Here is a 16,209-nt window from a genome sequence, read left to right as displayed (position 1 = left end):
GCTTTGAATTTTGTTATTCTTTTTCTAGTTCTTGAAACTGTAAGGTTGTTGATTTGAGATCTTCTTTTTAAATATGAGAATTTATAGCTATAAATGAACCCCTCCACATGGCTTTTGTTGCATCCTCTAAGTTTTGGTATGTTGTATTTTCATTTTCATTTATCTCTAAGTATTTTCCAATTTCCTTCTGTGACTCCTTCTTTCTTTTCTAAAGGGAAGTCCTAGAATATAGTTCCTTAATAAGCTATGACAAAATTTTAGTATGTCGAGTGGGGTACCTCAGTAGTCACTCTCATAGAAGTAGACTAGTGAAGGGGTGGCCTGCCCCTCCACACCTGTGAGCGTTTCTCGTTAGGTGGAATGAGAGACTTGAGAAAAGAAATGAGACACAGAGACAAAGCATAGAGAAAGAAAAAGTGGGCCCAGGGGACCGGCGCTAAGCATACAGAGGACCCGCGCCAGCACCGATCTCTGAGTTCCCTCAGTATTTATTGATCATTATCTTTACCATCTTAGAAAAAGGGAAGTGGCAGGATAATAGGATCATCGTAGGGAGAAGGTCAGCGGTAAGACATATGAATAAAGATCTCTGTGAATGAATAAGTTTAAGGAAAAGTGCTGTGCCTTGATATGCATATGTAAACATCTCCATAAACCTTTTTAGTGCATAAAGAGCAGCATTGCCGCTAGCACGTCCCACCTTCAGCCCTAAGGTGATTTTCTCCTCAGTAAACAGAACACACAATTGGGTTTTACACCGAGATGTTCCATTGCGCAGGGACGGGCAGGAGACAGATGCTTTTCTCTATCTCAACTGCAAAGAGGCCGTCTTTCCTCTTATACTAGTCCTCCTCAGCACAGACCCTTCACGGGTGTCAGGCTGGGGGACAATTAGGTCTTTCCCTTCCCACGAGGCCATATTTCAGACTATCACATGGGGAGAAACCTTGGACAATACCTAGCTTTCCTAGGCAGAGGTCCCTGCGACCTTCGGCAGTGTATGTGTCCCTGGGTACTTGAAATTAAGAGAATGGTGATGACTTTTCAGAAGCATACTGCCTTCAGGCACTTGTTTAACAAAGCACACCCTGCACAGCCCAAAATCCGTTAAACCTTGAGTCACCACAGCACATGTCTCTTGCAAGGACAAGGTTGGGGGTAAGGTCACAGATTAACAGCATCTCAAATACAGAACAAAATGGAGTCTCTTATGTCTACTTCTTTCTATATAGACACAGTAACAGTCTGATCTCTCTTTCTTTTCCCACAGAAAATGGTTAATTTTCTTCTCATTCCGTTTTGTGTATATTCTATAACCATTTTATTTAAGGTTGCCATGGGGATTTTACACTTCACATCCTGAAGTTATGACACCTAATTTGAATTTATACCAGCTTAACTTCAATAGATACAAAAATTCTGCTCCTATACTGTTGGCTCCCCAGCCCTTTCAGCTATTGATATCATAAAATATCTTTGTACATTGTGTGTCCAAAAACATAGACTAATAATTGTTTTTTTTTTAATGTATTAGTTCTCTAAAATGATGTAGAAAACAAGATGTGGAGTCTCAAACCAAAGTTACAATAATGCTAGCTCTTAGACTAATAATTGTGTTTTATACTGGAAATTTTATGCTCATTTTTACTTGTATATAAATTGTTTTAAAGGAGGCATTTTGGTTGAGAGAAAAGAAAGAAGATGAGGAAACTTTTTTTAAAGACTAAGGGGAAAAAGGAGGAAGGGGTAGGAGAAGGAAAATTAGAAGAGGAAGAGGAAAAAGATGCTTATTTATCTCAGTCTCAAGTGAGTCATGACCCACAGCATAATGCTATAGTTTTGTACATGTGCCTTTAGCAAAATAATACTATCACTAAGTAAAGCTCATCTATAATTGTAGACTTTTTTAGATTTAAAAGTTGAATTTAGGATCTTTATGGGATAATTAGAACTGGTGTTAAACTTCCTATTATAAACAACTAGAAAATTGGTTAAAATATAAGAAAAAAATGCCTTCGGACATTGAACAACAGGTAACCCAAGGGAGAAAGGACAGACACAAAGTAAGCCTACAGTTCCCCTGGCTTTCTGCATTGAGGTAATTTCTGAACCACAGACATTACAGAGCAGAATTCCAGGAAAGAGAGAACTATGCAGGAAAAAGAACTCCAGAAATCTGCATATGAGTTTCCTCAAGTCAAGACTACTGGGCCATGCACAAATACAGTAAAATTCCACAAGGCCAGGGGAAAAGTGGGATGATGTCAGTGATAAAACTGAAGAAGAGCAGAGGAAGAATATGGAAATTTTTTGGGTCAAACATTAACATCAAGGGGGCTAGGAAAGAAAAGAGGTTTAATGACCAATTTGTGGTAACTAAGAGATCTACTAACCCATAGGGCCTGATCTTAACCTGGAAAGGGGATGTGGAAAGAGAGTAATATGGAAAGGGGATGTGGAATGAGAGTAATGAAGAAAGACTCATCACCTCCCTGTAGCTCTTCTTTACAATTCTCCATGAGGGCTTTCTAAGTTGTTGAAGGTGTTATTCGAAACCTGCCAATGTAATTCAAAGTGATAGAATTGCATTCTAAACAATTTCTAAAATACTGGATTAAATCAGAATAGTTAAATTATGCTGTGGTCACAAACAACCCCAAATCTCAGTGGTTAAAGACAATAAAAGTTTATTTCTCCCCCAAATTACATGTCTCATCCAGATTTAAGGAAGGAGTGTTGACTCTGCTCCATATAGTCACTCAGGGAACTAGGCTGACAGATGCTCCACTGTGTTGCAGCTATGCCATCTGGAATGCATAGCCAACTTAGTCACCAGAGCAAGGGAAGAGAAAAAAATGGAGAATTTCATGGAGGTTTTTTACTGTCTTACCCCAGAGAGGACACATACTAATTTCCACTCATTTTTCATTGACTAGAGTTAGTATTGTGGCCTCACCTAACTGCAAGGGGGCCAGGAATAGAGGAGCAAATGGAATATTTAAAGAGAGTTTCTGTAGTTACCACAGCTAGAAAGCTGGTGTTAACATTTCTCACCACCAAAATCTAACCTTCACTTACAAATGATGGGGGAGATGGTGAGCTGCCTGCTCCCCATTCAGAAAGAACAGTGGTTGCTAGGTAGTGTCTTCTGGGAGTGTTGACCAGGCTTGGCTGTCTTATAGGAGACATTCAGTGGCTTCACCTACTCTGTGCAGTCAGAGCCCTGCCCTTCAGACACTAAGGTTGTTCTATTTTTAGTTTCAGAAAAATCCCCGCTTTCAGAGGAACTTCAAATTATATTTGTCAGTGTGTGATCCAAGAGCCAGACCAGTGGACATACTGCTCTGATTATTGTGAGAATTTTCACATGGTTAGAAACTTCCAGTTAGTTTCCATTTTCCTTGCTACCTCAATATTTGCCTTGGAAATGTGGCACATGCAATGAAGGGCTTATACTCAAATACCGATTTTTTACTTGACTGTGAGGTAGAAGTTCCTACAAAAATTCTACTGCCCCAACCAAACATGAGTTTGGAAGGGTAAGCCTTGAGGAATCAGTCAGCATAATGGCTGGGAGACAGGAGAGGAGAGGTTTAGCGGAGATGTGGGATTTGAAAGGATCATACTTGGGCCTTTTACCTTCTATTTTGGTTTCCTTTCCTTGGTACAACACCTCTTCTGGTTGGATCCCTACTCCAAGAGGGTTCTTCCGTTCTATTGCATGGTCCTCCTAAGACGTATCCTTGGCTTAAGCAGATGAATAAAGGCATCTTTAGTTAACTTCCTGTTCTAAAAAACTAGAAAATAAGAATACATCTGAAAACCGATGAGGAAGGTACAGATTGTAAAGAATAAATAGAATCAAGCTCCTTGGCCTTTTAAAAGGCCATTTAGATGACAATTTTTGCCGTTTTTAGATAACAAAAATTTGGGGTGAGAGGTGTTAGTAGGCAGAAGGAGAAAGCTCAGGAAAGAATAAGCCAGTGATACCTTGAAGTAGGAACAGAAGGGGAAAGGGTAAGAAAATGGCGCTGGTGTGCTTCTCTGAGGAGGAGGTACTTAAGATCCATGTGCTGCCAACATTTCTCTGCAGAGCTACATCCAACCCCTGGCAGCATGCACCATTGCTTTGGGAAATATGTTACAGCAATTATATCCTTATTCCTCTTGAGCTTCTTCCTCCATGAGAAAATCCAAAATGCTGAATGTAAACTTCTGTTGGTGAGTACCAGAACCTGATAGTGGAACCCATTTTCAATTATTAAATAGGAAAATAGCTAAATAAAAGTCAACATTTAGGCTCCATCTATGTGAGAAACTCTAGAATCACTGTAAATGTTCTTAGAAAAGAGAAGTAAAGACAGAATAATTTTTTTTTATAAACATAAATGGAAGTGAAATAATTTTGTTTTGTTTTCCTTAAGAAAAGATGGCTGGGCACAGTTGCTCACGCCTATAATTCCAGCAATTTGGGAGACCGAGGTGGTCAGATCAGGAGTTTTTGAGACCAGTCTGGCTAATGTGGTGAAACGCCGTCTCTACTAAAAATACAAAAAATTAGCCAGGCATGGTGGTGCACACCTGTAGTCCCAGCTACTTGGGAGACTGTGGTAGGAGGATGGCTTTAGCCCAGGAGGGAGAGGTTGCGGTGAGCCAAGATCACACCAGTGCACTCCATCCTGGGCAACACAGTAAAACCCTGTCTCAAAAAAAAAAAAAAAAAAAAAAAAGGCAATTCACTTTCTGTAAATTGCTAACCCATGAAAGAAATAAATGAGTAATTTGTTATAACCATCAATGGTGACAGTAGAGAAGTATAGATGAAGAAAAGGGACATTTCCAGGGTAAAACAGAGTAGTACCAGACATAGGAGACAACTGACGATTAGATGCCTGATTTGTGGTTACTAAGAAACCTGCTTGCCAGAGGGGTATGGAATAGGAGTGATAGAGACTTCCTATAGCTTTCCCTCAAAAACTCTGCAAAGGACTTCTGTATTATTGAAAAAAGCATTCAAAACCAACACTATCAGCTTGATTCACAGTTACTTTCTAAATTCCTGAATTTAAAACAGCCACTTTCCACTGTCCCCTGATATATCAGTGGGATTTGACTAGGAGCAGGGAGGAAGAAAGGGGACTCCAGGTGTGGAGAGGGCAGTGCATATCCTACCAGGCTGACTGGCAGGACCAGCAGGCGATGAGGACCTGGGTGCTGGCCACTTCCCGACCAGAACCTAGCATGGAGATGTTATTTTTCCTATTTCTCACATGAAGGATTGGAAATAGCTTCCCTAAGTGGACAACATCTGCAAGTGAGAAGACCAAACCCCACACAGTTCCTGGCCAGGCTTCGAAATCCACATTTTTCATAAAACACCTCAGACCAACTGGAGCTAAGCACAGGGCAGGTGTGGGGAGTGGTTCAGAAATGTGTGCGTGGTCAGATTTGAGCAAAAGAAAGGACTCTAGAATTGAGGCACCGGGGCCTATGTTCCTTGAGGACAGGGCCAGGCACTGGGCACCAGCACATCTCACAGAACCTAGCCCAGGCCTAAGCTGAGGTAGACGACACTGACCAGCCTGACAACGGTGGGGTCAGGCAAGTGCTTTCTCCACACAAGCCTTGGCCCTTCCCGCAGGCACTCCACACAAACCTGGGAGCCCCACTTCCCAACTCAGGACCCATGGCCAGTGCTGGAAAGCCCTGCATGTTCTCATGATGAGGTGGGGAGAGCGGTTCCCTGAGCCCCACACTCGGCTTCCCTGGGCACAGGAAGCTGGGGCTTGCCCAACCTGTCCTAAAAGGGAGATCTGCTCCTCAATTGTCTCCAGAGAATCTGGGGGTGAACCTCAGGACTGACATATCTTATCCTCAGAAGGAAAAGGAGGACATAGCTTGGCAAATAGCTGTCAAACAAATCAACTACGAAAGTAAGAACCATCTGTGAACCTTCAAGGAGATGCAGAGAGACTCCCCTCTTCTCCAGCATACCAGCTACCAATTCCTGGCTGGAGCCCCTCCCCAGGAAAAGAGTGAGTACCTGGGAGGGAGTGGTCTGACTGGGAGAGGACCAGACAGAGTATTTTAGCCAGAAAAGGGAAGGAGGGTCAAAAAGGTAAGCGACCAGCATGTGGCAAGGAAAGAGTGTGCTCTGAGGCAGGGCCATGCTGTGGAATTTGGTGTGTTTTCCTCCCCTCGGTCACCCCTTGAATCACCAACAGGACAGAAAGGCCATAGTGACCCCAGGAAGGAGCTGTTCCATAGTGAAGCTCAGTCACGGTAGGCCCCTAGGGAGGGGAAGACAGGAAGGGAGAGGAGCCAGAGGGAGCAGTGGGAAAAGGTATTGGGTAGAGGGCAACTTGTGGACTTTGGGTCTCAGTGCACTAGACTGCTGGACTCTTGGGTTTACATAGATTTCCAGAGATCCTCTAATCCACAGGTTGACCTGTGGTAGCTGAGATAATTGAAGGTCAAGGCCAGGCTAAGATATTTTGCCAAGTCAGCAAATTTGCCTTTGGTACCTGGCAGCCTTGCCCATGAGAGAGAGCCTTGCCCTTCACAAAGCTTCCCCAACAGCCTTCCAAAGTATTGACCCCAATACTTTGACTAAATAAAACCACATCACAATTTCTTCCCCCCCCCCACCCCCGCCAGACGGAGACTTGCTCTATTGCCCGGGCTGGCGCAGTCTTGGCTCACTGCGAGCTCCATCTCCCGGGTTCACGCGATTCTCCTGCCTCAGCCTCCCGAGTAGCTGGGACTACAGGCGCCCGCCACCACACCTAGCTAATTTTTTTGTATTTTTAGTAGAGATGGGGTTTCACCATGTTAGCCAGGATGGTCTCGATCTCCTGACCTCATGATTCACCCACCTCGGCCTCCCAAAGTGCTGGGATTACAGGTGTGAGCCACCGCACCCAGCCCACATCACAATTTCTGATCAGATATTAATCTCCCATCTGGACTACATGCCCCAGGAAAAGGAATGTGAATTGTCACTGGGATCGGCATAAGGGGAAGACCTGGGAGGAGAGTCCTAGGAATTCTTCACCAGCCTGAAGTGCTCATGTGCCTCATCTCTCCCCCAAGACTGCTGACCATGGGGATTGCCTCAATGCAGCATCCTCGTGGGAGCTACCTCTTGGACACCCTGCAGTCCGTGTTCCAAGCTTCCTCAGAACGTGAGCTGGAGTGTATCGTGGTGCTGGAGGCTGAGGGGTAGTGGCAATTCTGTTACTAGCCCCCAGTTTCTCCCCACTACCTTCATCTGTGTAAATAGTTCTGTTATTAAACCTTTATCTAATAACCATCTCACTAAATCTGCACTGTCTAATATGGTAGCTATATGCAGCTATTGAGCACTTGAAATGAAGCTAGATGAAATTAAGATGTGTTATATGTCTAAAATGCACAGCTGAAAGATTTAATATGAAAAAGAACAAACATTTCATTAATAATGTTTTATATTGATTACATATTGAAATCGTATTTTGAATCTATTGGATTAATTAAATGTATTATTAAAATTAATTTTATCTCATTATTTTATCTGGCTATTAGAAATATTTTTAATTACCTAAGCGGCAAAAAGCATTCGTGGCTCACGTATTTCTATTGGACAGTACTGGACTAAACTGTAGTTGCTAGCAGCAGTGGCTCCAGGAAACTAGTTCTCAGATCAGGATTCTGGAACTAAATTTACTCGGTTCATCATGAGAATAACTTTCTTAATGATGGGGAGTGGAGCATGGATAATCTTGGCAAATGGCAGCATCATGATTACTCAAATTATCTTCAGTGGTAAGTAGCACTAGATGAAGTTCAGGTGGCTGGGTATGGTGGCTCATGCCTATAATTCCAGCACTTTGGGAGGCTGAGGCAGGAGGATTGCTTGAGGCCAGGAGTTTGAGACCAGCCTGGGTAACACAGTGAGATCCTGTCTCTACAAAAAAAAAAAAAAAAAAAAAAATTTAATTAATCAAGTGTAGTGGCACACACCTGTAGTCCCAGCTCCTTGAGAGGCTGAGGTAGAAGGACTGCTTGAGTCCAGGAGTTCAAAGCTGCAATGAGCCATGATCATACCACTACTCTTTAGCCTAGGCAACAGAGCAATAACCTGTCTCAAAAAAAAAAAAAAAAAAAAAAAATTCAGGTGGAGGGTGAGGTCATAGGAATCAAGGGGCTGTGGCCTTTAGTCTCTATGGAAACAATAGCAATTACAAAGATTATAGAGTCACTTGGCTGTGAAAAGTACAATTTAAAAATGGCAATTTTTTTTGGCCAGGCACGGTGGCTCATGCCTGTAATCCCAGCACTTTGGGAGGCTGAGGCGGGCGGATCACAAGGTCAGGAGATCAAGACCATCCTGGCTAACACGGTGAAACCCTGTCTTTACTAAAAATACAAAAACATTAGCCGGGCGTGGTGGCGGGCACCTGTAGTCCCAGCTACTCGGGAGGCTGAGGCAGGAGAATAGCATGAACCCGAGAGGCAGAGCTTGCAGTGAGCCGAGATCGCTCCACTGCACTCCAGCCTGGGCCACAGAGCGAGACTCCGTCTAAAAAAAAAAAAAAAAATGGCAATTTTGAAGGAGTCCTGAAGTCACAGGGCACTTATGACTGAAAACCAGATCCAGGGACTATCTACAAGGCTTGCCAAGTTGGCAGTGCCAAGGAAATGATCAACCCTCTCTCAATCTAAGATAAGTGCACTGGTGAGGAAGGAGTGAACCCTGAGACTTAAGATGGGAACATTCTGGCAGACATGGATGAGATTTAAACCTCCAAATTCCTCTAAGCCTCACTTTCTAGAATAAGCAGTCTACCCCTATATAAAGAAACCAGTCCTCTTCTGCACATCTCATTGTCTCTAGGCCCATAAGGCCACATGGTACAAGGCCTGCTCCAGAAGGAAATGGCCTATAAACTCAAAGAATTAAGATCCCTCACCAATCTGTATTGGCAGGAGCCCAGACAGCAGATACAGGAGTGGACTCTTAGGGAGAAGGAATGTAAGGCTATATCCAGCTGAATTCATTGACATAGATACATTAACCTGGAATTCAAGATTAAATGTACTCATCTGAGCATTAGAGAGCCAACATATTAATAATGCCTACATTCATGGTCTACAACTAATGGAGGTGTTCACAGAAGCCTGGATTTGACGATGGTTTATAGTTAATGAGATCAGAATACTTGAGTTTACTAGGCATGCCATAGAAAACGGAGTCTAAAGGCTCAGGGATATAGGGAATGCTGGAACCATGCTTCCAAGGAGGGTCCAGAGGACCCCTTCACCAAGACATTTACAGATATTTTGGTGTGGGGACACTCACATCATTGAAGAGCTCTGTGTTACCTGTTTTCTGCAAACTGGAGATGACAATAAAAATGCCCAGTGGAATTGGGTTCTTTGACCTCATTGAGAATAATGGGATCTTGGAGTGTAGAGACCAAGTAATAGCATTTAACCACTAGGTGAGCTCCCTTACTATAGTAAGCCAGAGAATCAGAGTGCTTTGATGCACAGGGATCTGTAGCAGTGACTAACTGATCCACAGGCTCTAGAAAAGAAAGAAAGGAGACAAAACAGTTAGGTCATTTACTGAGAGGCTGTTGACACACGCAAAAAAATTTTAGGTCTGCTAAACACATACTTGAGTTGCAGAAGGGAGAATTCATAGCATTTTACTCAGTTCCCTGAGCCAGCTCAGGGAGCCCCTTCACTGAAACAGAGGCCAGATCTTTTTGAGGAAGGACCTACAATTTGACTAATAAGAGTATACCAAGAATCTTCCCAAGCCTTCCCTCCAAAACCTGCAGCAATTTACCAGGATGACTATGAACCAGAGAAAGAGAAATATGCAGACTTTTTATGAATTCTTGGTTATTGGCTCTGAAGTAACATTAATTCTGGACACCCAAACTGCCACCATCATCCATGGGTCAAAGAGGAGGTTTAAGAAAGTCAGGTAACAGCGTCTTTTCCCTTGCCCATCTCATAGCCTATCCATCACAGCCTAAAACACATATTTCATTGTCCCCTCTTCCAAAAAATCCCAGATTGTACAGAAGAAATAAATATACTTAGAACTGGCAGAGATAAACACCACATTGATTCCCTGACCCATGGTGGAAGGGCTATTACAGAATAAACCGACTCTCACCAAAACAGTAAGCCAAAAGCAATGCCAGGGGGAAATGTAGAGATTGGGAACATCATCAAAAGAATCAATAGGTGCAATTGTGTGATTCCCACCATAATTCCCCATTGAACTCACCCATTTTGCTAGTGCAAATGCCAGACAGATCCTAAATATTGATGTCAATTGTGGCAAATGTAGTCAGTTTTGAGTTGCAAATCTTTACTGGAGTAGATCAGTGAAGCCCCTGGCACCTAAATTCAGCTACTAATCTGGCAAATGCCTTCTTTTCATTCCTACCATAAGGAGAATCAAAAACAGTATGTATTTAGAAGGTAGGAAGTAGTGTACTTTAACACCTTGGCCCAGAGCTATTTCACTTCTCCTGTTTTCTGTCACAATAGTTTTCAGGGACCTTGATTGTCCTGATGTTGCACAGAATGTCACACTGACCCACTAAATTGATGACATTATGTTCACTGGACCTGTGATCAGGAAGTAGTAGTGACTACTCTAGATTCCTTGGTCAGATATGTGGACACCAAAAGTTAGGAGGTAGACTTCCTGAAAATTCAGGAGCCTGATACACCATGAAGTTTCTAGGGTTCCAGCAGTATAGGGCATATTGGGCTATTCCCTCTAAAGTTAGACATGTTTCCTTGCTTTGCATCTTGTACCATTCACCATGAAGAGACACCCAATGCTTGGTGAAAATTATTGGATTTCAGAGGCAACATACTCAACTTCTGGGCATGCTGCTACAATCCATTTGCCAAGTAACACATTAGGATGATAGTTCTGAGTCAGACCTGGAGCAAGAAAAATCTTTACAGAAGGTCAAGGTTGTGGAGCAAACTATCCTGCCACTTGAGACTTGTGATCTAGCAGAACCCATGCAAATGTGATTGGGAGACACATATGCTGTCAGAGATGCCCCAGAGATTTTGATTTACTTCATCTAGTCTAACCTACTGTTATCATTCAGAGTTCTCCAGAGAGACAAAACCAGTAGGATAGATGGATAGATGATAGATTGATTGATGATGATGATAGAGATAGATGATAGATAGATAGATAGATAGATAGATAGATAGATAGATAGATAGATAGAAGTTTTATTATGGGAATTGGCTCAAATGATTACAATTATGGAGGCTGAGAAGTCCCTAGATAGGCTGTCTACAAGCTGGAGAACACCAGAAGCCAGTAACATGGCTCAATCCAAGTTCAAAAACCTCAGAACCAGGTGTAAGCCAATGATGTAACTCTCTTTCTCAGGCCAAATGCCTGAGAACTCGGAGTTGGAGGGTGTGGAGCAGGGGTTGGGGAAACGCTGGTGCTCGTCCTGGAGTCCAAAGGCCAGAGAACCTGGAGTTCTGATGTTCAACAGCAGGAGAAGAATGGCGTTCCAGCTTCAGAAGAAGAGCGGGAATTATCTTTTCTTCTGTCTTTTTGTATCCAAGCCCTCAGCAATTGGATAGGCACCCCTTGCATTGAGGGTGGATCTTCCTTACTGCCAGCTGATTCAAACATCAATCTCTTCCAGAAACACCCTTGCAGGAATACCCAGAAATAATGCCTTACCAGCTCTTTGTATATTCCTAATCCAGTCAAGTAGACACTTAAAATTAACCATCACAGACCAGGCGTGGTGGCTCACGCCTGTAATCCCAGCACTTTGGGAAGCCGAGGCGGGCGGATCACAAGGTCAGGAGATTGAGACCATCCTGGCTAACATGGTGAAACCCCGTCTCTACTAAAAAATACAAAAAAATAAGCCGGGCATGGTGGCGGGTGCCTGTAGTCCCAGCTATTCGGGAGGCTGAGGCAGGAGAATGGTGTGAACCCGGGAGGCAGAGCTTGCAGTGAGCCAAGATCTTGCCACTGCACTCCAGCCTGAGCGACAGAGCGAGACTCCGTCTCAAAAAAAAAAAAAAAAAAAATTAACCATCACAGCTACCCACATCCAATCTATCAGTACTATTGGTGAAATCCATTTCCAAAAGATATCACAAACCCAGCTGTTTTTCTCTTGTTTCTATTAAAACTGCATAACCACCATCATCTTCTACTTGGCTTCTATAACCACTTGACTCTTTTCCTCCTCCTTCTCCTTCCCCACTTCCTGTCTTTTTACACTGAAGCCTGAGCTATCTCTTAGAAATTTTTTTTTTTTTTTTTGAGACGGAGTCTCGCTCTGTTGCCCAGGCTGGAGTGCAGTGGCAAGATCTCAGCTCACTGCAAGCTCCGCCTCCCGGGTTCACGCCATTCTCCTGCCTCAGCCTCCCGAGTAGCTGGGACTACAGGCGCCCGCCACAACGCCCGGCTCGATTTTTGTATTTTTTAGTAGAGACGGGCTTTCGCCGTGTTAGCCAGGATGGTCTCAATCTCCTGACCTCGTGATCCGCCCGTCTCGGCCTCCCAAAGTGCTGGGATTACAGGCTTGAGCCACCGCGCCCGGCCAGAAATATTTTTTAAATGTCATATTATTCCCTTGCTTAAAGCCCTTTAGCATCTTCCGATTGCATTCAAGCCCAAGTTCCTTACCAAGATTAAGGCCCAATGCCAGTGGTTTCCAAGCTTGGCTGCATTTTAGATTTCCATCACCAGCAGATCTGCATGAGGTGATGGAAACAAAAAATACCCTGACTTGGTCAGCATACAACACATAAATGTATCAAAACATTAAACTATACCTTATAAATATGTAATTTTAAAAAATAGCTAATAATAGCTAAAACATATATGCTGCCTACTATGGGCCAGGCACTCTATTATATATAGATAGAGAGAAAGAGAGACAGAGAGGGAGAGACAGTCAGCCCATCATATCTGTGGATTCCACATCCATGGATTCAACTGACCACAGATCAAAAATATTTGAAAAATAAAAATTCCACAAAATTCCAAAAAGCAAAATTTACCGCATGCCAAGTGCTATGTTGAATCTATATGGATGAAGTGATGTGTAGGCATTGTATTGGGTATTATAAGTAATTGAGAGATTAAAGTATACAGGAGGATATGCATAGCATATATACAAGGATGTATTATTCTATGCTATTTTATATAAGGGACTTGAGCATCTGTGGATTTTGGTATCCACAGGGGGTTCTGGAAAAAATCCTCCACAGATATCAAGAGATAATTGTGTGTGTGTGTGTATACATACACATATGTATGCAACATACACCATACTATATATGGTGGTTATATATACTATACCTAGTATAGATAAGTATATATACACTATACTCTATAAAATATATATTACATATAGTATAGACTAGATATGTATGTGTTGTATATACATATATACACCTATACTCACTATATGCTACTACTTGACTATACTACATATAGTTTATATTATATATAGCATATTACATAGACTGAGAGAATACAATGTATATGTAGTATTTATATATATCTCTCTCACATCAAACTCAATGAGATAGGTATTATTATTATCCCCATTTTACAAATGTTCCATTTCCAGATCTCATACATGTCCATCTGACTGTGGAAACCTATATCTAAATCATATGAGAACTTTAGCTGCTAAGGAATCTGAAAATGCAGGTTTTAGTTTTCCAGTCTCTGCAAACAGGGAGGCACCTTAGGAAAAGTTGAAATGGATGTTGAGCAAGCAAACCCACAATATTTGAAGCGTGTGAATGCGGGGTTTTTTACTTCCTCCACCCTAGCTAATGCACTCTCCTGGTTACATGATCACATTATAGTCATCCCTTGGTATCCCCAAGGAATTGGTTCCCGGACACCCAAAGAATATCAAAATCTGCAGATGCTATAGTCCCTGATATAAAATGGCATAGTATTTGTGTATAACTACATACATCCTCCTGTATAGTTGAAATCATTTCTGGAATACTTATAATATCTAATACAATTGTAAATGCTATATAAATAGTTGTTATATACTGTATTTTTTAATTTGTATTTTTATTGTTGTTTTATTTTATTTTTTCTTTTCTGAATATTTTTGATCTGTGGTTGGTTGAAATCCAAGGATGCAGAACTAAAGTGTTAATTGAATGCAGACACCAGGAGGAAGCAAATTCCCGGCCATGTGCAGTAAGAGACAAAATGGCAGAATATGACATTCCAGGGGTGCACCACCAGAAAAGGGAAGAAAGCCTCGGATGGGCATGCACACAACTTCCTAAACACACTGCATGAGCTCACTTCCCAAGGGTAAGGAGGGCATTATTCATGCAGGCTTTCCAGCCTAAGACAAGAATCATGGGAAAGGGGTGCAAGGCACCAGCAGGAGGCCAGCCTCTGAAGTCCTAGGATCCAGGTTAAACGCTGCACTTGACCTTCTCAGTGCCCACTTGGGTCTTTTCCAAATGTACTTTCCTTTCTTTCCTGCTCTAAAGCTTTTTAATAAACTTCCACTCCTCCTCTGCAACTTGCCTCAGCCTCTTTTTCTGACTTCTGCCCCTCAGTCGAATTCTTGAAGTTGCTGCACACCCTTATAGATTCACCGCTGGTAACTTGTATCCCTTCCACTGGTAACATTCACACAGATGATTTGTGTAAATCCTGTCTGTGGTATTTGGAATGGAGAGGGTGTGTGATGTTGTGTGATGTTGTTGACACACCAACATGAATGCTAGGGGAAGGGGATCCCAGGGAGAATGCTCATCAATTCATCCCACAGAAATCTGACTCAGAAGCACCTGGGCAGGTGTCTACTCAGAGAAGTAGTAGGGTTACTGAATACAAGAAGATATTTTAGGAGAAATAGCAGTCCCAGGACAGCCAGATAATTTTATTTCTTTTTTTTTTTCTAGGACTTTAGAGTTCTTTTTAAAATAGAGACATGATTCATGCATCATAAGAGCAATCCCTTAAAAGTACAATTCAGTGAGGTTTTTTTTTCACATATTCACAAAGTTGTGCAATGATCACCAGTATCTAATTCCAGAACATTTTAATCACACCAAAAAGGAACCCTAGACCAATGATCAAACTCTCCCCTTTCCCCATTTCCCAAGCCCCTAGCAACCACTACTCTACTTTCCATCTTGGTAGATTTGCTATTCTGGACATTTCATATCAATGGAATGGTACACTGTTTGGCCTTTAGTGTTTGGCATTCACCCAGCATCATGTTTTCAAGGTTAATACCTGTTGTAGTAAGGGTCAACACTTCCTTTTTGTGGCTGAATAATATTGCATTGTATGGAATCACACTTTCTTTATCCATTTATCAATTGATATACATTTAGGTTGTTTTCAGTTTTGGCTCTTTTAAATAATACTGCTATGAACATAAATGTACAAAGTTTTTCATGAACATATATGTTCATTTCTCTTGGGTATATACCTAGGAGTACAATTGCTGGGTCATATGTTAACTTTATGTTTAACTTTTGAAGAACTTCCAAACTGTTTTCCACAGTGGCTACATCATTTTACATTTCCACCAGCAATGTATGAGGGTTCCAATTTCTCTACATCCTCACCAACATTGTTTTTTTGTTTGTTTGTTTGGGGTTTTTGTTTGGTTTTGTTTTTACAAATTTTTTACACTTTTCTACCAAGAAGGTACATTCATTAAAAATAGGCGGCATGCATCCCATTTACAACAGCCGCAAAAAGCGTAAAATATATAGGAATACAACTAGCCAGGGAGGTGAACCATATTTACAATGAAAATTACAAAACAGTGCTCAAAGAAATCAGAGATTACACAAACAAATGGAAAACTATTCCATGCTCATAAACAGGAGGAATCAATATTGTTAAAATGGCATACTGCCCAAAGCAAATTACAGATTCAATGCTATTCCTATCAAACTACCAATGACATTCTTCACAGAGTTAGAAAAACACTATTTCAAAATTCACATGGAGCCAAAAAAGAAGTGGAATAGCCAAAGCAATTCTAACCAAAAAGAAGAAGCTGGAGGCATCACGTTACCAAACTATACAAGGCTACCATATCCAAAACAGCATGGTACTGGTACAAAAACAGACACACAAACCGATGGAACAGAATAGAGAGCCAAGAAATAGTGCTGCATGCCTACAAC

This window comes from Macaca fascicularis, chromosome 1 (genome assembly GCF_037993035.2).
Source record: "Macaca fascicularis isolate 582-1 chromosome 1, T2T-MFA8v1.1".
In the NCBI taxonomy this organism is placed as follows: domain Eukaryota; kingdom Metazoa; phylum Chordata; class Mammalia; order Primates; family Cercopithecidae; genus Macaca; species Macaca fascicularis.
This window is presented reverse-complemented; position numbering follows the sequence as displayed.